General features: G+C 43.7%; 1 long non-coding RNA gene across 1 annotated transcript in view; it reads left to right on the top strand.

The window, feature by feature from the left end:
- Window positions 1–17,493: 17,493 nt before the first annotated feature.
- Window positions 17,494–18,646, top strand: part of LOC137153187 (uncharacterized) — an 84,305-nt gene continuing 83,152 nt past the window's right edge. The window contains exon 1 of the long non-coding RNA XR_010919716.1: window positions 17,494–17,580. This is a non-coding gene — a long non-coding RNA (uncharacterized lncRNA). The remainder of the gene's footprint in view (window positions 17,581–18,646) is intronic.

Raw genomic sequence — 18,646 nt, forward strand, 5'->3', positions numbered from 1 at the left:
AAAAGTTTAAGTTTTAGCAAAACAGAATTTTCTGACAAAAATGTTCTGTCAAAAAATTCATGAGCGTTCTCTCCTGTCAGGAGTCTCTGGTGAAATTAGATGATTTGTTTCTCTTCCTTGGGAATGGATTGCTTTTCTTTAAAATCCCCATTGATTGTATGAATGTCTCTACAAACTGTTACAATTTGTAAAAAGACACGTTCCCGAACTGTTGTCTGGATCCGTTGAAAGGGACATGGATTCTTCTAGTGTCATGACAGGGGATGTTTCTGCAGGTGTTAGAAGATCTGCAGATGATGAACCTCCAGCATTCGAGGACCAAAGAACTGACTCAAGGTGAGTCACAGAAGGCATGTGGTTGATAAATGAAGTAAATGCTGATAGCTATTTTTATAAAGGCAGTTGATCAGTTCTTTGGGATATCCACAGGGAGTCTTTAGCTCACCTAGCATTAGCCTATATGGACACTGGGCCAACAGAAATCCAATCTACATTGTGTCCTCACTGTTGCCCCACAGAAACAGAGCAGCCAGTTGATTCTGTTAGTGATAATTCACATTACCTATAGGGACAGTGGCCCAGATTCATGGAGTGCTGTGTCCACATTGCATCTGCCTGTCACTGCAAAGTGACTATAAATCCAGCAGATCTAGTGCCCTGAAGATCACTCTGATGTGGGAGAATCCACAGATGACACAGGTAGCTCCTACACCATCACCCCACCCACAGAATCAGGCCCATAATCTGTGGTCAAAGGTGAGGCCATGGAGTCAGAGGATACAGTGGAAGACCCCTAATCTTGGAGCAAGCAGCCACCTCCCACCCAGCAAGGGGCTTCACCTAAGAACAAAAAACTGGGATTATTCCTGGTTACGTTTTAAGAGAAAACTTCCTGTATGAGAAGGTTGTTCCATAACTGTCATCTATGAACTATCCTGCAGCTTCCTCTGAAGTATCTAGCGCTGTCCACTCCAAAAAAACTCATCATTTGGAGATGAAACACTGGACTAGACCACTGCCTGATCGCTGATCTGCAACAGCATTTTATATATTTCTAACTATTTCCTACATAGGCAGTCCCAGCTCCCCACTGTACTGCCCTCTCCTTCCCTGGGAGTGGAGGTCCAATGTTAGCAAAGGTCAGTTTCCTTGGAATTATAACTTCTTGTTTTGTAACATTCAATTAAATATCCTTGGCTAGAATTTCTCTTATTTTCCATTGAATGTTGTGCATGATTGTTTTCTTAGTGCCTTGGAATTGAGGTCCTTAGCTGGGTATGTTGTAGCCTGGCATAGTGCAAGCTTCTCACACCCAGCTTTGATGATGCACGTCAATCTAGACTTGCAGCTCTCTCTTCTATTCCAGCGATGGGCCTCTCTGGGGTAGAGAGTCCTAGTCGTTTTGAATTATTTAGTGATTGTATTTATTTATTGTAATGTGGTCAATAGGGAACTAAAACCAAATTCGTTTTCATTCTCTAGCCTGAAGGCAGGATTTGAATTCAGGCCGGAAAAGGTGAAAAGCTAATGCACTAACCCACTGTAAGAGCCAGCTTTCCAGATGTTCTAAAAATACATCAGTTTTAAATGTCTGCAAATCTATGGAAGGTTAGGAAAAAAGATTTGAAAGATGACTGATCAGAATATGTACATTGAAATTTATTAAAACAAGCTTGTAAAGTATTTTAACAAAATAAGTAAATACTGTATCAGTATCATTACAAATAAGAAAATCTCAATTTCTCATGTGCGATTTCTGCGTCTTGTGAAACATCTCCTTATCTTATGCAGTGTATCACCATCTTCTTAGGCTATTGTTGTCTTTCTATTGTACCTATAATAATTAGATCCCATCTGTCACAGATTAGGGCGACTGCATCTCTATTCCTTCTCATGGTCCACTAAGGGCACCCACTGTTAGGCTTCTGGCTGCCATGTGTCACCTCTTTTGAGCTAAGACCAACATCTCTTTCCCTCCTTACTGGTCGTGTCCAAGTCTGAACAGTTCCCTGCCTTACACTGTAGTATTCTCAGCAGGCCAGCGTCTGTGCTTTGCTTTATCTCTGAAGGATGTGAAGAGTGTAATTGCCCATAGATACAAGTTACCACACAGCTCTTTCTAAATAAGGACATTTATTCTTAAGGTGAAAGCATTACAGAGAAAGAATATTAAAAACAATACAAGAACCTACATTTGTGCTAAGAAGCTTACCAGAGGTCATCCCTACTCCAACCTCAGCCACCCTGCTGACTGACAGACCTTCAAAACCCACACCTGAGTTTTCCCCGTGGTTGCAAGTTCATAAGTGTCTCAGATTCAGGACCAGAACATAGGAGGGCAGTTCAGCCATTTCTTTATACATCTCGGGCCTTTGGTCTCATCTCTGAGAACAAGTTATCAGCATATAGTGATCCACTCCTCAGGGCATAGCTTCAAAAGGCTGGATTTTTGCATAACTAGAGGAGGGGAATTTGCATTGACCTCTCCCAAAATATTTCCCTGGAAATCACTTCATGCTCACTGTCCCAAAAGTCCAGTCTTATCTGGCACATTTCCAATATAGTCCTTTTGAACTCCCAAGCCTCCACCTCTTCTCCCCCAGAGAGGTTACATGCAATCCTCATCAACAATAATACATACGTTTTGCATTTAATACAGTGGACTCCAAAGGACTTAATTCAATAAGGTCTCCCAAGGATAAGCAGGAAATTGTCATATCTGTCACACCATTTCATCAGGATTCTAAGCTCTGCTTGTCTTCAAACAGGCCACATTTCAGGCATGATCCTGTACTAATATCCTTATAAAATAATCTGTTCAGAATACAGACTGGTAAACAAAGTTTAGGAACTTTTTATTTTTAATTTGCAAACATTGAAATTTCTGTGGCAAAAAAGAGATGACATCCTCCTCATTATCCTATGGCTGCCTGGGCTTGGAAAGCTGCATCACCAGAAAAAGCAAAGTAAAAAGTGCTGTAATTTCTGCTGATGCAGATACATGTATATACTTTTTCTATCTAGTAAAAATATCTCACTCATGGTTTACCTTTCCTTATTCAAAAAGGGTTGTTGTAATGCAAAATACAATAGAAGCAAATTATATAGGATGGGCAACAAAGCCACATTATTGAATGCTAGACAGTCCAAGAGGTGATCAGCTGCAGCTGAAAGATACCAGTTAAACTTACGACTTTGAACCAGAATTGTTGCAGAAGCAAATCTATTTTAAACAAATGGCAAGTGATAGTAAGGAAGGGGTTGGGCTTTGCTGTGTGATGTGGAAGCTCCTTCACGGGAGGTTTACAAAAAGTCATCTGTTTTGGATAGTCATCTGTTTTGGATGGTTTAGACACAACAAATCCTGAATCTTGGAAGGGGGTTAGACTACAATACTAGATGACCCTTGCAGTCCCTTCTAACCCTGTGGTTCTATGATTCTATGTGTCATTTTCAGAGGTGGAAGTTTGTGCACTGCCATACTTGGAGCTATCAGAATAATGTATATTTACTGCATCTTCATCCCAATTCTGTGGCTGAACAGAATGCCTTGACTCTGATGAAAAATCCATGTGGGAACTAATGCTTCAGTGTCCCTGATGATATAGTGGCCCAGGCTATTGTAGTAAGTATGAATAGAGTCCCCCAAAGCAGACTTCATTCAGCAGGTTGGCAAACACAGGAGAGAATAGGAGTGTGGCTCATTGAAAAATGCTCTTAATTAATGATTGCAGGTGCATTTTAGACAAGCTTCAGTGATTCATTGATAACTGGATATTTCTTTTTCTTTATAGAAGAAAGGAAAATATAGGAATTTGAACAACTGTATCTAGATGGAAGCAAAAAAGAACACTCAACACATATACTATTGGTCAGCAGAGCTAGGAAGCAAGCTGCTGGTGCTGAAGGCAGGTCACAGGATTTTGACACTTGTGATGGTGTGATAGTCAGAAAAATATCTCGTGACTATTTTGAGATCTTGTGTCTGGCTTCACATTTTTCTGTTGCCTCTAGTTGGCAGAGCAGTGTCACCCAGAAAACATTTGTTTTCAGGAAAATTACAGAGGAACAGATCCATGGATATAGGGGACTTATAGACCTCGCCATTTTACATGCACCGTGCCCACTTGTAACTTTGTGGCAGTGGTGAGGACAGGAGTTAGATAAGGTCAGACACCTATGTTATCTCTGCAGCACAGAAGCCATGACACCTAGTTGATGAGTTCAGATTCCATCCAAAAGGGGGCAGCAATGCACATGCACACTGGCCACTACACCGTAACAGGTTAAAAGAAAAAAGAAGGTTGGGGAAGAGAGACATTCTGTCCTCCAAACTCTCACTCCTCTCCTTAATGGTGTACTCCTCAAGCCCTTCCTGTTGATCAGTGAGTAGGGATCTGCGCTATCTGTATTGCCCCTCTCATTCCTTTCTTTCCCAATAGGAATTTCATGCTGTGGCTTCTCTGGCACCAGACTATCAACCCTGTGTCTCCCAGAATAGCTAAAGCTATTTGTGGTTGTCTGGACATAGAGGAAATTTTTACCTAAGTCTGTACCTGATTCTGGACTTGAATATCAATGTAAATGTTAGTGGTGATGAAATGTTCATTTACATTTAGACTCTGCATGTATTTCTTTTTTATTCCTATTCACTGAGATTTTTTTTTATCCGCCTTGGCTCCCTTTCAAATGAACAGCCCATTTTTTGCTTTAATTCTGCCAAGCCTGGTGCCTTATTGATTTTTCTGAGCACAGAAGAGAGGCAGATGTACAGGGCAATGGACATTTCCTCCCCTTGGGAAGGCTGATAAATTCTACATGAACTGTTTCTGTGAGAAATGTTTTCTCAAACTGGCATTGGAAGGAAGTTAGATGGTATCATTCACTGCAGGTTCATCTCAGATATGCATAATAGAAGAGATTCTTTGGTCTCAAGATTCTCCTGTAATGAATGCCATAAGTGTGAGCTGCTTATGTATGAAAGTAGCTTAAAATGATACACAGTAACCCCAAGGACTCAATCTTCAGCTGATCCCATAAATGCTCCTTTGTGATTCCTTGATACTGAAGCTTTAATGAACTAGAACTGATTGGCTGTGTTTCCAGAGGGCAAGCTGGGAACCAACAGAGCCCACTGACCTTGCCTGTGTCCTTTCCCTCTACACGAGGAATCCCCAGCTAGGGAGACCTGACAACTTATCAGCCTCATAGAGCAGGGCAAAGGGGCCAGAGCAGGGCTCAGGATACAGTACCAATGTTAATTTTGGAGCTTTCAGACCCATAAATTCATGGACCGATTAGGGCAAACCAGGGCCCTTGGGGCGCCCAAAGGCTCCGCCCCCACAGTTCCACTCCCATGCTGCAACCCTGATTCCAGGTGGCATTGTGGTGGCAGGATGCTAACCTCCCTTTCTATAGAAGCAAAGGCAGCAGCATGGGACTCCCTTATTCCCCCAAGAGGGTCAGCAGGACTACCCTCCTCTTGGAAATAACAGGATTGGGAGCAGGAGTCACTCTCTCTCCTGGAGAGGAAAGGGTGGCAACAAGGGGTCCCTCAGTACTTACCCCAGAGGTACCCACTTAGGTGAATGGGCTGGGCCTCCTGCACTCTTCCCCAGTGGCACATGACATATGCAGCCACATAGGGCTCCCAAGAAACAGAGCTCCTCCAGCACTACTTCTGCCCATAATAAAGCAAATTGCTGTGCAATTGTATCTGTGCTGAGCTGTTCCAATCTCTCCAACATAGTGTGCCAAGTTCTCCTACCCTGTAAGCAAGAAGGACTCCTATTAACTTTGGAGCACCATCAACCAGGGCAGAATTTGGTCCTTTATACTGAGCTCAGTCAGATTCACAGGCAGTAAATCATTAAGCCCTGTAATAAAAGAACTCTCCTGTTTTTTGTTAGCTTTTGTTTTTTACCCAGATATGTGGTTACCATTTCTGTTTTGTCATCTCTCAGGCACCTGCCCCTTCATCCATCTCTGTCTCCTAGCCACCCAACCCGCTTTGTACAAATCTTCAATACTAAAATACCCATTATCAAAGATACGTTCCATTTTCATGTGTTAGAAGTCAGTTTTGTGCTGCTGAAAAGTACCCTGGGGCTGAAGTGCTCTCCTAAGGCAGTGGCAGTGCAAGTATGATGGCCATCTTCTTGGCCAACACACGAGGGATTGAATCAGGGACCTCCAGAGCTGAACACATGAGCGTCTACAGCGTGAGCTAAAGAACCATGGCTCCTTAGCTGCCACTGTAACAGACTCATATCCTCTATGGATCGGGTAGTCAACAGTGGGTCACACAAGCTTCCTCCCATGCTCTCTCTAGCCAGTGTGACTCATCCTTGACCTGTCAGGGGAAGAACAGAGTTCAGACTCCATACCAGCCCCATCTTTGGACTCTGATGAGACTATGAACCAGGGGTTTGGTTAGTGATGATTATCATGGTGCAATCTGTGACATGGAACTTTGTTCTCTAAGAACTGGCCTGAGACCCATCACTCACTCACATGGACCCCTAAGCAGCCAAGAGATACTTCAAGTCACTTAGTTCCAATTCTTATGGTGTCATTAAAAAGGTGGTACTTAGTTTACTGTCTGGTCCATCCACATGGAGAACAGTACAGTGTCCAGTATAACTAGCACCCTCGGCTCTAAAAGCATTACAAGAGCTCAACAACTTCCTTCACATTTCACTGCCTAGTACAACTCATAACTGAAAGAGAGGAAAATAAGTCATATCAGATTTGCCCCCAAGAATTCTCTTTCCCTCTCTGCTTCGATGTGAACTTGAGAGAACCAGCCAGCTCCCTTTGATGTTTACAACTACTTTGTCAGGAGAAATCTTGCCTTTGGTTTGGCTCTGATCCTTTGCAGGCAAGAAAAAGTACCTCGTCTTTCCTCTGCAAAGGGCAGAGAGCAGATATGTGTGAGCAAAGCACTGGAATAGTGAAGCAAATGGCAGCATATCCCACTTGAAACAGGGACTCTCCTCTCTCACCGGCTCCGAACATTGGGGAATTGGGCCCATCATTTTATCCTGGTAAGGAGGATGGAATATATTGATGTGAGTTATAGGCAAGTCAGGCAATAGATCTTAAAGGTTCCTTAGCATTTTAACAGGACAGGATCTGACTTCAAGCCTCTTTTGTGTGCAGCTTTGTTTAAACTCTTGCTAAAGTTTCCCTTTGTTGATACATTCCCTTTCAGGCTAAGATGAAGAGTGGAGGGAGCGCAAAGAGAGACTATGTGTAAAAGCCTATAGGCTCGCACCTCCAACCTAATAAAGCTCTGGAGATCTAAGCAACTTGTTGCTTTTCCATGTTCCATGTCTTGGGTAGCAGGGTCATGTTGCTTATGAAACGTCTTGCTTAGCGAGGGCACTGACTGAGATGATTGACAGCCTCTGCCTGTCAAAAGACCAAACCGGCACAATCCGCTGCAGGGATCTTTAAAGCCTTTAAAAAGAGCCGAGTCTCTTCTGCTCACAGGAGCCCATTAATGATTTTCTGCTTTTGAATCTAAGTTTAGGATGTACCATTAGGGTCCAAGGTAACCTCTTCAGTGCCATCGAAAGTATTTAGTGAGAAACACTCGCTGTTTGATTCCCTTCCACAGTAACCAAAAAAAAAAAAAAGGAGTTAGACTGGAAAATATCACGTCAGTGAGGATTCTGTGGGACTCTAAAGCTTTAGCATGTAGCATGAATGGCGTGAGGTACTGATTACTAGATACTAGAGGACAATGCATTAATAACAGAATATCACTGTTTAATCAGACAGTATATGATAGATGAAGTGTCAGATCACATTGAGCCCCTCTAAGAGAGGTGTCTCAAATCTGCTGTGGATTGTAATTAGCTTCTCCCCCTTCCTGCGGTGTGATACCCTCACCCCTTCTCCAATTTTTGCTGTCAGGCTTGAAGAGTCAAATGAGGCCATTTCTGATCTTCCTCCATAACCAGTGGTCCCTGTATCTTGTTAACATTGTCAGTTCTTATCAGAAAAGAGACACAAATGGCTGCATCAGCCCTCTGCCTGACTGCTTCTGCCACCACTCAGAAGCGCAGGAGCAGAAGAATGTGGCATCACTGCCTGTTATCTTTAGCTAGCACCATTCAAGACACAGATCTATTAGATTTTTTCTATATATGCTACCAGAGCTTGCATAATGCCATAAAATAGCAGAGAGAGGTATTTTTTTATTTCCAATTACATGTTGCCTCTTTCAGGTGTTCATCAACATAAGCTGCAACTGCTGCTCTGTTGCAGTGGGATACAGTTTAACATGGACCAAGCACTCCAGTGCCACTGTCAGAATGCACATGAAAACATTGTAGGTAGTATCTCAGTAACTCATTCCCTGAGAAGTTGTGTGAAAAAGTCTCGTCTTATCTTCATTTCATCACAGACCCCCAACTGTAACCCAGATCTCAGCCCTCCACCTGGCTGCATTGCAAAGTGGTCAGAAAGTTACCCTAATGGGGCATTTGGGGAATCCCCAATGGCAGAAAGCCATTCTAGTTGTCTTTATAACATGGCACCAGAAGGCATGTCAGAGCCAGAGCTGCAGCACTTTGTACTCTGGGATCTCCAACCACTGGAAAATTCGTTTGCACTGCTCTGAGTTATGCACAGGGCTTTATTGGACCACAGTTGTCCCCAGGATCAAAGGAGAAGAAAGGTGGCTTAGAGCTACTTTTCTCCCTCACCCTCATCCTGCATCTGTGACAAACACAGCTCGGTCTGGTCTCTGTTTTCTTTTCTTCATACACTCTCGGGACCTGATTCTCTTCTCTCTACATTGGTATATATCAGGAATAACTCCATCAAAGTCAGTGGAGTTCCAGTGGTGCAAAACTAGTGTAAAAGGAGGATCAGGCTCTTGATTTCAGTCTAGGCATGTACTGAGCTCTGAATCCAAGCACACATCTGAATTTTCCAGCTGCCTTCCTTCTCTGTTATTGGCCAATCCTAAACGACAGATCTTAGAGGTGGAGGAAAGGTCTAAAAATCCAGATCTGGACTCTCTGGGTTGAGTCCTTTTCTACCCTTCATGAAAGATCCTTGTCCCTCCCCCATGTCAGAGATTGTAATGACCCAGTAGGAGTAGCTAGATGGTGCCTGGCAGATGCAGGTGAGTGGTGGTTTGGATTGCATAATTAAATGTGCATGGCAGGAAGGGAGGTGGGGAGCTGCCGGCAGAGATCTTTTGGTGGTTGTGTATTCTTTGCTCCACCTTGGTGGTGCTCCAAGCTGGGACTGTGTAAGCTTCTGGGATAAAGCAGGCTTCCTTTTTGATGTGAAAAGCATATTTCATGCTAACTTTATTAGGGTGACCTCCCTTCGGCCTACAGCAGGTCCCAAAGTCTTTGCAGTAATTATTATATCTAGGGAGTTCTTAACAAAGGAATTTCTCTAGAAGACAAATTTGACAAATAAAATCAGAATTTGTGTAGGATAGTGCTCCCAAACATCTAACGAACAGCTGATGCTCTCCCCGCAAACAGTAACTTTTTAGAGCCATGTTCTGCTACCCTCGCTCATACTGAGCAGCTCCTTACTCCAGGAGGAGGGCCATTGATTTCATGGAGCTCAGAGCTGGGATTGTGTAAGCTTCCAGGATAAAGCAGGTTCCCTTTCTGACCTTACAAGGGTATTTCAGTGTAAGGGTGGCAGACTCTAGCCTTTACATAAAGCAAGGGTCAACTGTGAGAGAAGATCTGAATAACCTTGATTCTCCTAGTGCTGCATCTTTTTTCCTTGTTGTCTCTCTTCCTATCTCTGAGGACAGAGCCTTATCTGGGTCCTTCAATCTGGGGTGTGAGGCAAGGTCTGAGGCTATTGAAATGTTTGCAAACAACTGCAAGAATCTCTCTTTGCTGTCATCCTGCCAGAGGTACAGCTGAGACTCCAAGAGAAAATTTAAGATCAAATCAACTTTCATATTTGTTTCCTATTCCTCATCCAGTATCCTGACTGGAGCCTCTCTGGCCTTGAGGTGGGGTGTACAAACCTCACACAGGAACAGAAGGGGTTAAAGTCTGGGTCCAGGTAGCCCCACCCCACCTGCAAAGCCCGCACAGGCCAGAGAAGGAGCAGATTAACTCAATGACAGGCACAGTGGAGGTGAGCTGCTTTGCATTCTCAGCTCCTGAGAAGGAGCACTGTAGGACTGCTTGCTGCTGGGGCCTGGTGAGAGTGACCTAACCAATCCTGCAAAGAAGTGACTGGTGAGGCTTTGAAGGTCAGAGACTTTTATCTTTGTGTTTTAGTTCTTTACTTTACTTTGTGGGAAGAGCGGGGACTGGTAGGAAGTGATCCAGAGGGGCAGCTGCATAGCACCTTTTGGGGCAGGACTTAGCTGCCTACCATTGGGTCCTCAATTGGAACATAGTAGAGAGGGTGGGCCTGGGTTCCCGTATCAACCACCCAAGAGGCACTACTACAGAGGCCTAATCTCTGACGTGGGGAACCTAGTTGAGGGAAGAAGGCCCTGATGATAAAGGGCTCTGGGCTGTGAGATCCTGACCAAAGAGGGGGAACCCTGAGGCCTCCTGCTTAATCCTCGAAGCTCCCCCATTGTTGGATTCTTTATGCATACCTTTAAAGGGACAAGCTTGTATATGTGACCTGGCCAGAGGGCAGAGTCATTGGAAAGACAGACTACTGCAGAGTGGAATAGCAATAAGAAAGGGGGATGGCTGGGAAGAAGACAACTTGCCACACACCCAGCCTAGCCAGTAGGTGGTGCTGGTGGTGAGCATCCCCCTTTACAGGCCCCGAGGTGTTGATTTCTCAGTAGCCAATAAACCTTTATAAAGCATTAGGGGAGAACTCTAGAACAAATTGCTTCATCCTCAGACAGTAACACAGGCTAAACTTCACTCACCTTCCCAGCAAGGAGAGTCAGATGCAGCTATGTTCGATTCTAAAATAAGAGACACACACACCAAACAGGGAATTCTTCGCTTCTGCCTCGTTTTAGGCACTTCCATTCAAACTGATCCAGACAGAAGCACAGTGTTTTCTTGGGGCTGTGTAGTGATCCTATTATTCTGATGGGAAAACAGCTCACACAGAGTCCTATCTGAGTCACATCTGCTAATCAGAAAATATTGTCATCAGATAATTTTATTTGATATCATGAGAGTCATTTTGGGGGGTTGTACCAGGATCCAAGCATTCTGATAACAAGCATGATAACGTAATACAAATCTGTAAATGCTGGTCTAAAACACAACTTTCTAACCTATATTGTTCTAGCTGAGATTGTGCTAGGATTTTTACTGCAAACCATCTCTTTCAGGACCTATTTCTCATTAATGTGTCTCCATATTTTAATAGAATCTTTAAAATCACACATTCTGCAAAGATGCATTTCCCTGATATGCAGGAAATTGCCATATCTGTCACAAAATGCACTTTGGTTCATATTCAAAAGCGCCATTATTCACAGCTAAGGGATTTCTTAAAGTCTTTCCATCTTAATCACCCTTTCCTTGGGCTTCTGTGTTTTTACCAAGCAAATTTCATCATGATGAAAGGCTCTGTAAAAAATTTATCTGACCCTCATGCGGGGATTTGAGTTTGGGTCCTGATCTCCTGTACCATTAGGATTCAATCCTGGGGTCCTCCCTGAGGGGGAGCCATCTGTGATGAAGAACTCTGTCGGAAATGGGAAGGACGCAAGGTCATCATGAGAAGCCTTTGAAGGGGACTTTTTAAAGTGTGAGGGAATGAAGGTATGTCAGAGGGTACCCCCTTATCTTCCAAAAACAAATGGCTCAGAGAGGAAACTCACTATACAGGCTTATTTTAATAAAACATTTCCTTTCCTATAGAGCACCCTACTTCCATATCAGACACAAGGCCACTTCCATGGGAGTGAGAGCTGCAATACTGGCCATACACTTTTCAGAATGATTTTACTTGTGATACTTATATTTTAAATGAAGATTTTTCTGCTGAATTCATATCAGTGAACATGAAAGCACATTCACAAAATTCAGTAAGGACCTGCTTTAGTAAAGCATGTTAGGCAGCTGCTTAACTTTAAGCATGAGTAGTCCCATTAATTTTAAATGGATTTAAAGTTAAGCATGTGCTTAAGTGCTTTGCTCATTTCATGTGGGGGCTATGAGATCAGTTCACTTATGGGACTGCACCAATATTGCAGGATCCTTCCCTGGGGCCAGTGATTCGGCAGAAATGTGGAATTCTCCATGTGATGTCTTTATTCACCCATACAAAGAGTGAATGAGAGAGAAATTGGGGAAGAAAAAAAAGATGGGAAGAGACAGAGAGGAAGAAACTCATCAAGTTTGTTAAATGCTAATTCCACTGGAAGAGCCATCAGTAATTTAGACAAAATTGCTACAGTATTCCTTTGTTGTTAAGATGCATGTTACTGCAGCCTCCTGCTCTCCACAAAGCATCAGCAGAAGGATGAACCACTAAACCTTCATACAAAAGGTTATTAATCTTGAGAAGACCTTGAAAATCTCCTGTATTCCCTAAGGGACCCCTTCACGCGCCGTTCTGCTCACAGCCTCATTCTGGTTGGTTATCATCACTTGTGTATCAATAAAAATATAGTAATTCAGGAAGAACCATAAACTTCTTTATGATATAATAACTTGCAGTACAGTTGTGTGGAAATAGAAAGCCTACCCTAAATTTGATGTTTGCTTATCAATGCAGCAGGCGTACAGAATTGTTCTAGACAGTTACACACACTAGATGCCTACATAGGTTTCTTCAAGTATCTCCTAGGTGCATCTTAAAAACTATGATTATTAGATGAGATTCCTATATGGATACAATATAATATAACTCACTCTAATATGGTGCCTTTTATGCATTGTATCTCCTTTCTTTTTTCAAAGGAATAACACAAAACCACAGTCATTCATGAGAAAAAAGATTAGGCTTGGGTTAAATCTAGGTTCCAAAACTTGAGATAGATAGAAAGGCTGATGTGTACTTGTCTGCAGATAGGCATATAATGAGCAGTTGCCTAATGAGTTCAAAGTAAGGGGAGGCATGAAACAAAGAGTAACTTTAAAAAAGATCTTCAGGTTGCATTTCAGATTTTTTAAAAAAAGGAAACTAAGAATCCAAGAAAATGGAATTTTCTGTTGCTTAGCACTGGTCATTACATGTAACATTCACATGATGTTACAGGAAAATGCACCAGACTCTGTTACAGGTGTGTGTAGTTCTATCCTGGGTGTACTGAACCTCCATTGGACAGATTTTTGAAGGTTCTGATTCTCTCTTGAATGTTGCCATACTTGTATAGCTTGTCATGCCAACAAAATATCATTGACCTGTGTGTTTAGCTGCTTGTGAAGCAGCAGGGGCAGATGGAGGGGTTGTGCAGCCAGGGGGCAGAAATGTCAGCAGAAGCTAGGAGCAGATTCATGAGTGGCAGCAGTACAGAAGTGTATTCAGAAAAAGCAACAGCATGGGCAAGGGTAGGAATAGGAGCAGGGACAGAGGATGAAACAACAGAGTCTGCAGCAACGGTTCCTCCACCCAGTTTGCTCTCAGACCAGCTGCTACAGACACTCTTACCTCCCAGTCCCCATATTGAATACATGAGGCCCTGCTGCTGCTCCAGCTGTTATTCATGACATTACTAATTTATTTAGCAGGCAGGAGTATTTGGAATGGAAGGGAGCATTCATCTGTCATGTTCACATTCCCCTTCTCATATAGGCTGCCCTCGGCAATGGGCCTGCTGCTAGTTTCAAGCCTGTTACAAATCGTCATTTGTTTGGTTCAGCTGTTTAATCCACTTCTTTGGTTTGAATTGCTGATTTGTGGTGTATAAGAAATATAACCCTATTGGTTTGGTGATAGTCCCTGAGTTGCCATCTCTGCACAACACCTGAAGTGCCATCTGTCAACTTATTTTTAATCATTTCATTTATAGCAACAGATGGATATAGAGGTGAGGGGAAGGGGTTGTGTGTATGTTGCTGTGTGTGCTAGTGTATGTTAACTGCTCAGATATGGCTGTATTTGGTTTTGTCCAGTGTTTGTGAGCAGCATATATATCTGTGTGTTTAATTTCATATACTCATCTGTATGTGTGCTGTTATGTCTACTGGTGTCTATGTGTATTGGACTGTATACTGTATGTGCCTCTTTGTGTGACTGCATCTGTAGCTGTTTGTGTGTTAGGGACATGGAAACAGCTTTTTGCTCCCTGTTACATCTTTGCTTTGGTTTTGTTTCAGAATCTGTTGATCTCATGAGCAGTAGCTGAGGCTGTGCCCCACCCATCGAAGGGCCGGTTATCCCCTGACAAAAAACCCTGTTTCTCTGTCAGCATTCAGGCTCTGTTTTGCTCCTAGCAGCAGGGTCTTACAGTCATTTACTTATTTTAAAAAGTTGGATGATCCAATATTGTCGAGAGTCAATTGATGTTACAGGGACAAGCCAATGCTTAGAATGCTTCCAAAGTTCAGTGGTGTTTGGCTGGGTTTGGCAATACCAATGGAGACAAAAAGGACTGGGTAGAATAAAATTCTGCCCTGTAGGTTATAAGCTCTAGGTGGAGGGGTCTAGGAGATGATAAAACACTGTCGTGTGCTGTATCCACACCATTCGAGGTCGTAGCCACATCAGTTCTAAGTAACACTAATAATAATAATAAGAGCTCAGAAGGAACAGACCCCGTCAGTTCTTAGTGGCAGACTGCCAAGAAAAATGTCAGGACTTCAGGAACTAGTACTGGTGATTCATTTGGCATCAAGCTTTGTTCTGTCTCATAGCTCGTGTCAGTAGGAGGCGCTGTGTAAAGAGAGGTGCTGTGATTCAAATGTGGCACAGAATTGAGGTCCTGTCCACTTGTACTTATTATTGAAGATCTCATGACTCTTTTCGCAAGTGCAGTTTTGTCAGTCCCTGACCATGTTCCAATGTAAGTAACTATGCTGAGCCTTCCTAGATATCCCATCTCATTTGGACACCATATTCTTCTTGCACTTCCTGTCCTAAACTGTTATATGTACAGTACTATTATACAGCTGGCACATTCCACCCTACAGGTGCCCCTCACTCCACAGATCAGCATCAGTGAAAAAGAGCCCGTGCTACTCCCACAGGAGCCCTGATTGATTAAAGGGGAGGCACAGAGAGAGGAGCTGATCCTAGTATGAAGTCAACTACGGGACTGAGAGGAAATCCCAAACCTGTCTTCCTGCTGCCAGCCCACCTCCCATCCCCATTGGAAAGGAAGAATGCCACTCCAAGAAGGAACGCAGTCCTGCCCAAGTGGGGACAGGAGACAGGTGCTGGGACATTTGACTGCTATGGGGGAGAAGTCACACACAGGGCGCATGTGTTGTTGCTGCTGCTGGATGGGGCATCAGCTCAAGTAGCATGCTGGGGTCATGGCTGCAGCCAGGCTAGAAGGAGCAGCCTAGACTCAGAACAGGAGTCCTTGACCTATGGAGCTATGGATATGGATGCCGGGCAGTGCAGCAGAGATTGGGATTCACTCTCTGAGCTCCCACCACACACAAGCACCAGCAATCAGTGCCAGGGCGGCAGGGGGCTAGAGACTGGGCTGAAGGCTCTTTGGCCTCTTATATCAGGTTAGAGATTGCATTCCTCTGTATATTTAGGCACTGGGAGCTCAGTATGCTGTGGTGCTGCTGGGGAGGGGGAGGGGGGGAGGGAGTAAGTTTGACTTCCCCATGCACCCTTGTTCTAATCAAGGGTTTGTCTCTGCTCAGATAACAATGTTTTATAGCTGAGTGCAGTAGTTTCTGGGGTTAATTCCTGCCTCCTTAGAGATTGTGGCATGGTACTTGGGGGTTGGGGAAGTGGCTAGTGAGAGTCAAGCAGATTGTCCCAAGCATATTGCTTGGCACTTGAGATGCCCAAACAACAAACCCAGAGTGCCCCCGCCATGTTGCCTGTCAGAGGTGGCTGAAGTGATTCATGGGGGGGTGCTAGAGGGGGTGTGTGGGTGTGTGTGTGGGTGTGGAGTTTGTCAAGCTATTTTATTTCCACACTACAGCAATGACTGATATTCTTGTTCTATTGCAATTTTTAAAATAAGCTATTTTAAGAATGGGAGGTGGTGGTGTGCAGGATTGTACTTAGAAGAAAAAGTTCAAATAATAAATACTTTATTCCTCTGTTTAATATTGGTATTTGCTGGCAAAGGAGTCTCAGCAAACACACAAACTGCTAGCTCAGCCTATCATTATTTGTTTTCAAGATGTATGGCTATAAAGCACTGATATTAATTACATAGTAATATTCTTTGAACGGAAGGGTCCTATTTACTGAGGCCCTTTTCTTTGTTACATTTTGTCTGCATCGCAGTTAATAACCTGCGGCTGGCCTGTGCCAGCTGACTCAGGCTTGCAGGGCTCAGGCTAAGGAACTGTTTAATTGCGGTGTGGGCATTTGGGTTTGGGCTGGAGCCCAGACTCTAGGACCCTCCTCCCTCACAGGGTCCAGAGCTGTCAATTAATAACATTCATTCTCCCATAATCACTATAGATAAATGCTGATTGTGAATAAAGAGTGGTTTGTGTGTTTTGTTGTTGTTTTGTTAATAGTTAGCAGCTGCTAGACCAATCTACAGCTTAACTTCCCCCTCATTGAGAAATATTCAGGAGCCACAGCTGAAATGTTTGAACTGGAACTGGCTGGGAAATGACTTCCCTGTCTTGGGAAAAGATTTGAGGTTTTGAGAAATTCTCTCGTCCTGAATTGGGACAAAAATTCATAATCTCAATGATTTTCATGAACCAAAAATCCAGAAAACCTTCAGTTCAGGTCAATCCAATGTTTTGTTTTCATGATTTCAGAATGTTTCTTTTCAATTCTGACCTTTCTTTTTTTAATGTTCCTATAATCTAACTTTCAAAACAAAAGTAATTTTGAACCCAAAAAATGGAAATTTTTTGTTTAGAAAACATCAAAATTGGATGTTTCAAAAGCTTTGAAACTTTTTTCAATTTTTTTTTTCCCAAAACAGGAAATTTGAAAGTGACCCTTCCTCACAAAAAATTGTTTTTGACCAAATGAGAAACTCCTTTCTCTTTTAAAACCACCACATATTTTAAAATGCCTTTTCTTGATTGCCTACCTAGGTAAGCATACCTAACATCACTTCCTTGTCATGTGCAACTACCCAACTGACAATGCCAGCTGCACGCTCTAAACACGCTCCTGCCTGGAGCAGAAAGGAGGTATTGGATCTTCTGGGCCTAAGAGCAACAGAGGCTGTGCAGGCACGGCTATGGACCAGTCATAGAAATGTGGACATCTCTAAAAAGATTGCACAAAGGATGCAGACAAAAGGGTATGATAAAGATCTACAGCACATGAAAGTGAAGAAACAGCAGCAGCAATACCCCAAAGCTAGGGAAGCCAACAGTAAATCTTGTGTCAAGCTGCAGACCTGCCACTTTTACAATAAGTTGTACACCGTACTTGGTGGAAGCAGTGCCAGCACCCCACAGACCAGCGTGGATACCTCAGTGGAGCCCTTGACAAAGACCCCTGCCATGAACATCAAGGAGGAGAAGGGACGTGCAACTGAAGGTAAGGGGGCTCCAGCTATGTCGTGAGTCAGGTTCATTTGAAGACTCCACCACAGTCTAGCCAGTACTGACAGCTGAGCACAGACAAGCCCAATCCAGGGGAAGGAGTCTCAGGTAAGTGTGTATACACTCTCCCTTAAAATGTTTAAATGTGGATATGGCGCCCAGCCCTACCCCAAGTTAGCAGGACACAGATATCGACTTTTCATTGTCTGTCTTGTGCAAGAAGAGGTAGAGGTACAACAAAGGGAGAGTTGGTTTTCGTTCCCCTGTAGGGTTAGATGGGGAGCCATGCACAGCAGTTTATGTACATAATGATGACCTTTGAATCCTCCTGAGAGATCTCGATAAAACTTTCATGGAGGTACTCTGTAATCCTCTCCCAAAGGTTTCTAAGGATGGCTGCCTTACTTCTTCCTCTGCAGTAGGACACTTTCCCATGCCACTCCATGATGACTTCACCAGGGACCGTTGCAGTGCACAGGACAGTGGCATGAGGCTCAGGGTGGCTTTGGAATGCTAGCAGCAGCTGCAGCAGCTGTGTTCTGTGTCTTTGTGACCCTCGGGAGTGAGATCAGCTGCAGTCGCCACCGCCTATGGAAAATAGTGCCAGTACTCAGTGCCATTGCCCTGTACGCATGCCCATGGAAATAGGAGCTGAAAATCTTATCGTTATATGCAACCGAACAACTCCCTCTTCATTCACTCCCCTCTCACCCCCCACATGGGTCATAGTCACAGTGGCTGTGGCTGTAGAGTGGTGCTGTGCAGAGGCACTGGGAAGCTGAAGTGTGAATAACATGTCTTATTTGTAACTCTTATGGAGATAAGGGACAGAAGTTCTGAAACTTAACTCTCGCTTTCCATTGTGACTGTAAATATAATTATATATCTGCCTGTTTTATCTGTAGCTGCCATTGCAGCTTTGAGGGGAATAGAAGATCTAGGGCATGGCCGTGGCTGGCCTGGGTCAGCTGACTTGGGTTCAGACTGCAGGACTAAAAATTGCTGTGTAGACATCTGGGCTCTGGGATACTCCCTCTCATGGCGGTCACAGAGCCCTGGTT

This window comes from Emydura macquarii, unplaced genomic scaffold (genome assembly GCF_026122565.2).
Source record: "Emydura macquarii macquarii isolate MOO-44397 ecotype Brisbane River unplaced genomic scaffold, CSIRO-AGI_Emac_v2 contig_1253, whole genome shotgun sequence".
Lineage (NCBI taxonomy): Eukaryota > Metazoa > Chordata > Testudines > Chelidae > Emydura > Emydura macquarii.